The sequence below is a fragment of the Piliocolobus tephrosceles genome, chromosome 7, assembly GCF_002776525.5.
Source record: "Piliocolobus tephrosceles isolate RC106 chromosome 7, ASM277652v3, whole genome shotgun sequence".
Classification (NCBI taxonomy): Eukaryota; Metazoa; Chordata; class Mammalia; order Primates; family Cercopithecidae; genus Piliocolobus; species Piliocolobus tephrosceles.
In genome coordinates, this window is record NC_045440.1 from 143,938,586 (window position 1) to 143,948,877 (window position 10,292).

Sequence of the window (10,292 nt, forward strand, 5' to 3'; positions counted from 1 at the left end):
CACCATGTTGGTCAGGCTGGTCTCAAACTCCTGACCTTGTGATCCACCCACCTTGGCCTACCAAAGTGCTGGGATTACAGGCATGAACCACCACACCTGGCCCAATTTTTGCTTTTGTTGCAATTGCTTTTGGTGATTTCATTAGAAAATCTTTGCCCGTGCCTGTGTCTGGAATGGTATTGCCTCGATTTTCTTCTAAGATTTTTATAGTTTGGGGTTTTACATTTAAATCTTTAATCCATCTTGAGTTTATTTTTGTATAAGATGTAAGGAAGGGGTCCAGTTTCAATTTTCTGCATATGGCTAGCCAGTTCTCCCAGCACCATTTGTTACATAGGAAATCCATTCCCCATTGCTTGTTTTTGTCACGTTTGTCAAAGATCAGATGGTTGTAGATGTGTGGTTATATTTCTGAGTTCTCTATTTTGTTCCAAAAAAAAGAAAAAAAAAAAACCTCAATATCACTGATCATTAGAGAAATGCAAATAAAAACCACGAGATACCACCTCACTCCAGTCAGAATGGCGATTATTAAAAAGTCAAGAACAACAGATGCTGGTGAGGTTGCGGAGAAATAGGAACGCTTGTACATTGTTGTGGGAATGTAAACTAGTTCAACAATTGTGGAAGAAAGCGTTGCAATTCCTCAAAGATTTAGAACTGGAAATATCATTTGATCAAAAAATCCCATTACTGGGTATATATCCAAAGGAATATAAATTATTCTATTATAAAGATGCTTGCACACATGTGTTCATTGCAGCACTATTCACAATAGCAAAGATGTGGAACCAACCCAAATGCCCATCAGTGATAGACTGGATGAAGAAACTGTGGTCCATATACACTATATTAGTCCATTTTCATGCTGCTGATAAAGACGTACCCAAGACTGGAAAGAAAAAGAGGTTTAATTGAACTTACAGTTCCACGTGGCTGGGGAGGCCTCAGAATCATGGCAGGAGGTGAAAGGCACTTCTTACATGGCAGCGGCAAGAGAAAAATGAGGAAGATACAAAAGTGGAAGCCCCTGATAAACCCATCAGATCTCATAAGACTTACTCACTACCATGAGAACAGTATGGGGGAACTGCCCCCGTGATTCAGTTCTCTCCCACCGGCTTCCTCCCACACCATGTTGGAATTATGGGAGTACAACTCAAGATGAGATTTGGGTGCGGACAGAGTCAAACCATATCATTCCACCTCTGGCCCCTCAAAATCTGATGTCCTCACATTTCCAAACCAATCATGCCTTCCCAACAGTCCCCCAAAGTCTTAACTCATTTCAGCATTAACCGAAAAGTCCACAGTCCAAAGTTTCATCTGAGACAAGGCAAGTCCCTTCCGCCTATGAGCCTGTAAAATCAAAAGCAAGCTAGTTACTTCCTAGATACAATGGGGGTACAGGTTATTGGGTAAATACAGTCATTCCAAATGGGAGAAATTGGTCAAAGCAAAGGGGTTACAGGGCCCATGGAAGTCAGAAATCCAGCAGGACAGTCAAATCTTAAAACTCCAAAATGATCTCTTTTGACTCCAAGTCTCACATCCAGGTCATGCTGATGCAAGAGGTGGGTTCCCATGGCCTTGGGCAGCTCTGCCCCTGTGGCTTTACAGGGTACAGCCTCCTTCCTGGCTGCTTTCACCGGCTGGTATTCAGTGTCTATGCCTTTTCCAGGCGCATTGTGCGAGCTGTCAGTGGATCTACCATTCTGAGGTCTGGAGGATGGTGGCCCTCTTCTCACAGCTCCACTAGGCAGTGCCCCAGTAGGAACTCTGTGTGGGGGCTCCAACTCCACATTTCCCTCCTTCACTAGCCTAGCAGAGGCTCTCCATGAGAGTTCCGCCCCTGCAGCAAACTTCTTCTGCCTGGGCTTCCAGGCGTTTCCATAAATCTGAAATCTAGGCGGAGGGTCCCAAACCTCAATTCTTGACTTTTGTGCACCCACAGGCTCAACACCACATGGAAGCTGCCAACGCTTGGGGCTTCCACCCTCTGAAGCCACGGCCCAAGCTCTACGTTGGCCCCTTTCAGCCACAGCCAGAGTGTCTGGGATGAAGGGCACCAAATCCCTAGGCTGCACACAGCTCGGGGACCATGGGCCCAGCCCGTTAAACCACTTTTTCCTCCTAGGACCCTGGTCCTAGGATGGGAGGGACTGCTGTGAAGACCTCTGACATGCCCTGGAGACATTTGCCCCATTGTCTTGGGGATTAACATATGGCTCCTTGTTACTTATGCAAATTACTCCAGCTGGCTTGAATTTCTCCTCAGAAAATGGGATTTTCTTTTCTATCACATTGTCAGGCTGCAAATTTTTCAAACTTTAGTACTCTGTTTCCCTTTTAAAACTGAATGCTTTTAGGCTGGGCGCGGTGGTCCACACCTGAAATCCCAGCACTATGGGAGGCTGAGGTGGGTGGATTGCCTGAGGTCAAGAGTTTGAGACCAGCCTGGCTAACATGGTGAAACCACATCTCTACTAAAAATACAAAAATTAGCCAGGCATGGTGGCGGGCACCTGTAGACCCAGCTACTCTGGAGGCTGAGGGAAGAGAATTGCTTGAACCCAGGAGGTTGAGGTTGCAGTGAGCCAAGATTGTACCACTGCACTCCAGCCTGGGCGACAGAGCAAGACTCCACTGAAAAAAAAAAAAAAAAAACTGAATGCTTTTAACAACACCCAAGTCACCTCTTGAATGCTTTGCTGCTTAGAAATTTCTTCCGCCAGATACCCCAAATCATCTCTCTCAAGTTCAAAGTTCCACAAATCTCCAGTGCAGGGACAAAATGCTGCCAGTCTCTTGGCTAAAACATAACAAAGAGTCACCTTTGCTCTAGTTCCCAAGTTCCTCATCTCCATCTGAGATCACCTCAGCCTGGACCTTATTGTCCACGTTGCTATCAGCATTTTGAGCAAAGCCATTCAACAAGTCTGTAGGAAGTTCCAAACTTTTCCCACGTTTTCCTGTCTTGTTCTGAGCCCTCCAAACTGTTCCAACCCCTGCCTGTTACCCAGTTCCAAAGCTGCTTCCACATTTTCAGCTATCTTTTCAGCAACGCCCCACTCTGCTGGTACCAACTTACTGTACTGGTTGGTTTTCACGCTGCTGATAAAGACATACCCCAGACTGGGAAGAAAAAGTGGTTTAATTGGACTTACAGTTCCACATGGCTGGGAAGGCCTCAGAATCATGGCAGGAGGTGAAAGGCTGAGATCGCACCAGTGCACTCCAGCCTGGGCAACAACAGCAAAACTCTGTCTCAAAAACAAAAAAAAAGAAAAAAACAAGATCATGTCTTGTGAAGGGACATGGATGGAGCTAGAAGCCATTATCCTCAGCAAACTAACACAGGAACAGAAAACCAAGCATTGCATGTTCTCACTTATAAGTGGGAGCTGAACAATGAGAACACATGAACTCAGGGAGGAGAACCATACACATTGGGATCCTGGTGGGGGGTTGGGGGCAGAATATTAGAAAAAAGAGCTAAGGCATGCTGTGCTTAAACCTAGGTGATGGGTTGATAGGCTCAGCAAACCACCATGACACACATTTACCTATGCAACAAACCTGCACATCCTGCACATGTAGTCTGGGACTTAAAAAAATAAAATTAAAAAAAAAAAATTTATGTTGTTTTAAGCAACTGAGTTTGCTGAGGCCAAACTCCCAGCCCCTCCAGCGCCAGGCCGACGCAGTCATCAGGCTTTTGGTGGAATATTTGCTGCATTATCAGACACTGGACGCCAGACCTCGCAATCTCGTTAGTGCTTCTGCTTCCCGTGGAGGTGGGGGATGTCAGCCCTGGGAACAGCGTGTTCTTGAAATAAATGTCCTTTTAGAGGGATGTGTCTGAGCCAGAGCAGTCAGGAAAAAGTGGGTCAGTGCTTGCCTTTTTTTTTTTTTTTTTTTTTTAAACAAGTGCACTCATATCCAGAGCTTGGTTTGGGCACAAAGTCAAGTAAGCTTGGACTTCCCAAGCTCCCGTCTGCACCCACGTTCCAGACAGAGACCACAGAGAAATGGCCTTGCACATCCATTCAGGAGAGCGGGGCCTGGGGCCACCTCAGGACCAAACGAGGACCAGTCCCTCCTCCCAAGGGAAAGGGAGTTCACAGAGTGCCTTTGTTTTCTTTGCAGCCATCACAAACTTCTACAGATTTGGAGGCTGAAAACGGCACAATGTATAACCCTGCAGTTCCGTAGTGGGGGCCAGTGGAGAATCCCTTTTCTGTGCTCATTTGTATTGTCTGCAGAATGCAGATCCTTGCAGTGTGGGACTGAGGTGCTGTCACCTTGCTGGGGTCAGCAGGGACCATTCTGAGTGTCTAGGGGCGGCCCCCTGCCAGCTTGCAAAGCCAATGATGGCTGATGAGCACATGGCACCTCCCTGCCTCCTCTTCTGCCATCACTTCTCTCTGACGGGCTCTTCTGCCTTCGTCCTCCTCTTCTGGGGTTCATGCCATTCCGCTGGGCCACCTAAGTAACCCAGGATCACCCTCCCAGTCAAGGTCATGACCTGACTCACACCTGCACAGTCCCTTTTGCCATGGAAGGCAGCAGGTTCACAGCTTAGGGCTGAGGGCAGGGACTTCACGGGCGGTTATCTGGGAGATCACAGCGAGGAAGCAGAGATGTTAGGGAGACCTTCACCCAAGTCAGATGGGCTGACCCCAGCCTGGGAGAGGAACAGACTCAGTGGCCAAGCTGGGGCTGTTGTCTAGGGAGCCCGGCCTGGGCTGTATCCAGTTCCTCCGCACCTCTCTGCCTTGCTGTGGGCCCAAAACTCCACTGACACCTAAGGGGTCTTGGGCTCTGGGATGGCAAGCGATGTGCTCAAGGTGGATTTCAGGCCAGGTGTGGTGGCTCACGCCTGTAGTCTCAACACTTTGAGAGGCTGAGACCAGGGTGGATCACCTGAAGTCAGGAGTTTGAGACCAGCCTGGTCAACATGGTGAAACCCTGTCTATTAAAAATACAAAAATTAGCCAGGCGTGGTGGCACGCACCTGTAATCCCAGATACTCGGGAGGCTGAGACATGAGAATCACTTGAACCTGGGAGGCGGAGGCTGCAGTGAGCTGAGACTGCGCCACTCTACTCCAGCCTGGGCGACAGAGTGAGACTTCGTCTCAAACAACAACAGCAAAAACAAATACAAGATGCTCAAAGAACACCTGGAAGATTCATTGAAAAAGATCATCACTTAGGCACATTGTCGTCAGGTTATCTGAAGTCAAGATGAAGGGAAGATCTTAAGAGCTGTGAGGCAAAAGCACCAGGTAACCTGGCCGGGCGCGGAGGCTCATGCCTATAATCCCAGCACTTTGGGAGGCTGAGGTGGGCGGATCACGAGGTCAGGAGATCGAGACCATCCTGGCTAACACAGTGAAACCCCGTCTCTACTAAAAATACAAAAAATTAGCTGGGCGTGGCGGCGGGTGCCTGTAGTCCCAGCTACTCGGGAGTCTGAGGCAGGAGAATGGCATGAACCCGGGAGGCGGAGCTTGCAGTGAGCTGAGATCGCGCCACTGCACTCCAGACTGGGCGACACTGCGAGACTCTGTCTCAAAAACAAACAAACAAACAAACAAACAAACAAACAAACAAATAAAACCAGGTAACCTGTAAAGGAAAACCTATCAGATTCACAGCAGATTTCTCATCAGAAACCCTACAAGCTAGAAGGCAGAGAACACTGAAAAAGTGTATGTTCAACCTTCCATATCTGTAGATTCCTTATTCATGGATTCAGCCAAGTGTGGATTGAAAATATTCAGAGTGAAAATGGATGATTGCATCAGTAGAGAACATGTAACTGACTTTGTTTTTTATTTTTTGAGATGAAGTCTCACTCTGTCATCCAGGCTGGAGTGCAATGGCACCATCTCGGCTCACTGCAACCTCTGCCTCTTAGATTCAAGCAATTCTCCTGCTTCAGCCTCCCAAGCGGGACACACAGTTGTGTGCCACCACACCAGGCTAATTTTTCATATTTTTAGTAGAGATGGGATTTCACCATGTTGGCCAGGCTGGTCTTGATCTCCTGACCTCAGGTGATAAACCTGCCTCGGCCTCCCAAAGTGCTGGGATTACAAGCATGAGCCACCACACCCAGTCCTGACTTTTAAATCTTGTTATTATTCCCTAAGCAATACAGTATAACAACTTTTTTTTTTCTTTTGAGGCAGGGTCTCCTTCTGTTGCTCAGGCTGGAGGGCACTGACAAGATCACCGCTCACTGTGGAGGCTACACCCTCCACCCCTGGGCTCAATCAATCCTCCACCTCAGCCTCCCAAGTAGCTGAGACTTACAGGCATGCGCCACCATGCCTGGTTAATTTTTGTATTTTTTGTAAAGATGGGGTTTTGACCTGTTGCCCAGGCTGTCTTGAACTCTTGGGCTCAAGCAATCCACTAGCTTTAGACTCCCAAAGTGTTGGGATTACAGGCATGAGCCACCTTGCCCAGCCATAGTTGAACAACTATTTACACAGCATTTACATTGTATTAAGCATTAGGAGTAACCTAGAGATGATTTAACATATACAGGAGGTTACATGCAAATATAATCATGTTATATCAGGGACTTGAGCACTGTAGATTTAGGTTTCTGCTGGGGATCCTGGAATCAGTCCTGAAGGACAACTGTATTTCCGTGGAAAATGCATAGCTAAGTCAGAGCCCGGTGTTCTTCTGCCTATATGCTGTCTGAAAAAGACGATCCTTCCTTCATTTATGAAGCTTAGTTTTGCTGGATACACAATTCTTGGTTGATAATTGTTTTGTTTAAGGAGGCTGAAGATAGGGGTCCAATCCCTTTTTGAGTGTTCTCTCCTGAATCTATATTGAAGCTATGGACAAAAGCAGATTTATTTCAGGGGTGAAAAAATAAAAGAGTGTAAATTCACCTGGACCCAGACTCAGGGAGGCTGCAGCCCCTGCTGCTTCAGGAGTGCATATGATTGCCGAGATGCCTGGAACTGGGGTTTCTCCCCACGCCCTAACCTCAGGAACCTGTGAACATATTCGGTTATGTGGCAAAGAGAATTAAGGCTGCAGATTAAATTAGAGTTGCTCCTCAACTGATGTTCAAATAGGAGATTGTTCAATTGTTCTAGATTATTTGGGTGAAGCCAATGTAATCACAAAGATCCTTAAAAATGGAAGAGAGGCTGGATGCCGCGGTTGACACCTATAATCCCAACACTTTGGGAGGCCAAGGCAGGCAGATCACTTGAGGTCACAAGTTCAAGACCAGCCTGGCCAACATGGTGAAACTCCGTCTTTACTAAAAATACAAAAAATCACTATAAGCTGTAGGCTGGACTGTTCTGACTGGTCAGCTACTGGTGTCGGAGGGGGTCAGTTCCACCTGAAACATATGGTGGTAAGTTTCCTGAGGCCTCCTCAGTCATACTTCCTGTACAGTCTATGAAACTGTGAGTCAATTAAGCCTCCTTTCTTTATAAATTACCCAGTCTCAGGTAGTTCTTTTTTCTTTTTTTTTGAGATGGAGTTTCACTCTGTCACTCAGGCTGGAGTGCAGTGGCATGATCTCTGCTCACTGCAACCTCTGCCTCCTGGGTTCAAGCAATTCTCTGCCTCAGTCTCCCTAGTAGCTGGGATTACAGGCACCCGCCACCACACCTGGCTAATTTTTTTTTGTATTTTTAGTAGAGATGGAGTTTCACCATCTTGGCCAGGCTGATCTTGAACTCCTGACCTTGTGATCCACCCACCCTGGCCTCCCAAAGTGCTGGGATTACAAGTGTGAGCCACCGTGCCTGGCCTCAGGTAGTTCTTCATAGCAATGTGTAAATGGACTCATACAGCAGGTTTGCTTGCAGCCCATTATAAAAGTTTAGGGCTTCCTAAGCTCAGGATTCCTCAGCTATGATGCAAACCTACTGAGTGTGTGGCATGCACCTGGATCACTTTCACATCATCCCCATGGAAAATCAAGAACTCAAACCCTTTTATAATAGCTTCAAAAATAAAAATAAAAAACTTAGGAATATACCTAACAAAGGACGTGAAAGACCTCGACAAGGAAAACTACAAAGCACTGCTGAAAGAAATCATAGACAACACAAACAAATGGAAACACATCCCATGCTTATGGATGGGTAGAATCAATATTGTGAAAATGACCAGACTGCCAAAAGCAATCTACAAATTCAATGCAATTCCCATCAAAATATCACCACTGTTCTTCATAAAACTAGAAAAAACAATCCTAAAATTCATATGGAACAAGGTCGGGTGCGGTGGCTTATGCCTGTAATCCCAGCACTTTGGGAGGACGAGGCTGGCTGATCAACTGAGGTCAGGAGTTTGAGACCAGCCTGGCCAACATGGTGAAACCCCGTCTCTACTAAAAATACAAATAATTAGCTGGGCGTGGTGGCGGGTGCCTGTAGTCCCAGGTACTCAGGAGGCTGAGGGAGGAGAACCACTTGAACCTAGGAGGTGGAGGTTGCAGTGAGCTGAGAACGCACCATTGCACTCCAGCCTGAGCAATGAGAGCAAAACTCTGTCTCAAACAAAACAAAACAAAACACACCTTATTCCTGCAAGAATGGCCATTATCAAAAAATAAAAATATTACAGACGTTGGCATGGATGTGGTGAAAAGGGAACACTTCTACAGTGCTGGTGGGAATGTAAATTAGTACAACCACTATGGAAAACAGTGTGGAGCTAACTTAAAGAACTAAAAGCAGAACTACCATTCGATCCAGCAATCCCACTACTGGATATCTACCCAGAGGAAAAGAAGTCATTATTCAAAAAAGATACTTGCACATGCGTTTATAGCAGCACAATTCACCATTGGAAAAATGTGGAACCAGCACAAATGCCCATCAGTCAATGAGTGGATAAAAAAACTGTGGTGTATATATATGATAGAATACGGCCGGGCGCGGTGGCTCAAGCCTGTAATCCCAGCACTTTGGGAGGCCGAGACGGGCGGATCACGAGGTCAGGAGATCGAGACCATCCTGGCTAACATGGTGAAACCCCGTCTCTACTAAAAATACAAAAAAAAACTAGCCGGGCGAGGTGGCGGGCGCCTGTAGTCCCAGCTACTCCGGAGGCTGAGGCAGGAGAATGGCGTAAACCCGGGAGGCGGAGCTTGCAGTGAGCTGAGATCCGGCCACTGTACTCCAGCCTGGGCGACAGAGCAAGACTCTGTCTCAAAAAAAAAAAAAAAAAAAAATATATATATATGATAGAATACTGCATACGCAACAAGCTGGATGGAACTGTTGCCTATTATTCTAAGTGAAGTAACTCAGGAATGGAAAACCAAACATTACATGGTCTCACTCAGAAGTGGAAGCTAAGCTATGAAGATGCAAAGGTTCAAGAAGAATACAACGGACTTTGGGGACATGGGGGAAAGGGGTGGAAAGGCGGTAAGAGATAAAAGACTACAAATTGGCTTCAGTGTATACTGCTCAGGTGATGGGGGCACCACATCTCACAAATCACCACTAAAGAACTTACTCATGTAACTAACTCATGTAACCTAGTCCCCAAAAACCTATGGAAATAAAAAATTAAAAAAAAAAAAACAAAGAAAAAAAAGAAACTTGAGACCCACACAGAATTGTCTCCCAAAAGCCTTTTCAGACTTTTTCTAGTCCACGTTTCCAGTTAAAATGGTTATATTCATGGTATGTATATAACTTCATCCCATAAAATGGGATGCCAGGCTCCTAGCTTTTCAATCTCTCCAGTTTGCAGACAGCTTATCGTGGGACTTCGCCTCTGTGATCCTAAGAACCAAGAAGGTTCTTTTACATTTAAGTAAAGTGTTTTTCATGCTGTTCAAAGTTACCTATAACCATCATTTTAGAAGCCTTTATAGGCCGGGCGCGGTGGCTCACACCTGTAATCCCAGCACTTTGGGAGGCCAAGGCGGGCAGATCACGAGGTCAGGAGATCCGAGACCATCCTGGCTAACACAGTGAAACCCCGTCTCTGCTAAAAATACAAAAAAAAAAAAAAAAAAGTAGCAGGGCATGGTGGCAGGTGCCTTTAATCCCAGCTACTCTGGAGGCTGAGGCAGGAGAATGTTGTGAACCCGGGACGCAGAGCTTGCAATGAGCTGAGATCATGCCACTGCACCCCACCCTGGACGACAGAGCGAGACTCCGTATCAAAAAAAAGCCTTTATGGGCTGGGTGCAGTGGCTCACGCCTGTAATCCCAGCACTTTGGGAGGCCGAGGCAGGCAGATCACCTGAGGTCAGGAGTTCCAGACCAGTTTGGCCAA

At 46.5% G+C, this 10,292-nt stretch overlaps 1 long non-coding RNA gene across 1 annotated transcript in view; it reads right to left on the minus strand.

Annotated features, from left to right (window-relative positions):
* Positions 1–3,210: 3,210 nt before the first annotated feature.
* The window catches only part of LOC111553360, a 32,362-nt gene continuing 25,280 nt past the window's right edge, over positions 3,211–10,292 (minus strand). The window contains exon 3 of the long non-coding RNA XR_002734925.3: positions 3,211–3,263. This is a non-coding gene — a long non-coding RNA (uncharacterized LOC111553360). The remainder of the gene's footprint in view (positions 3,264–10,292) is intronic.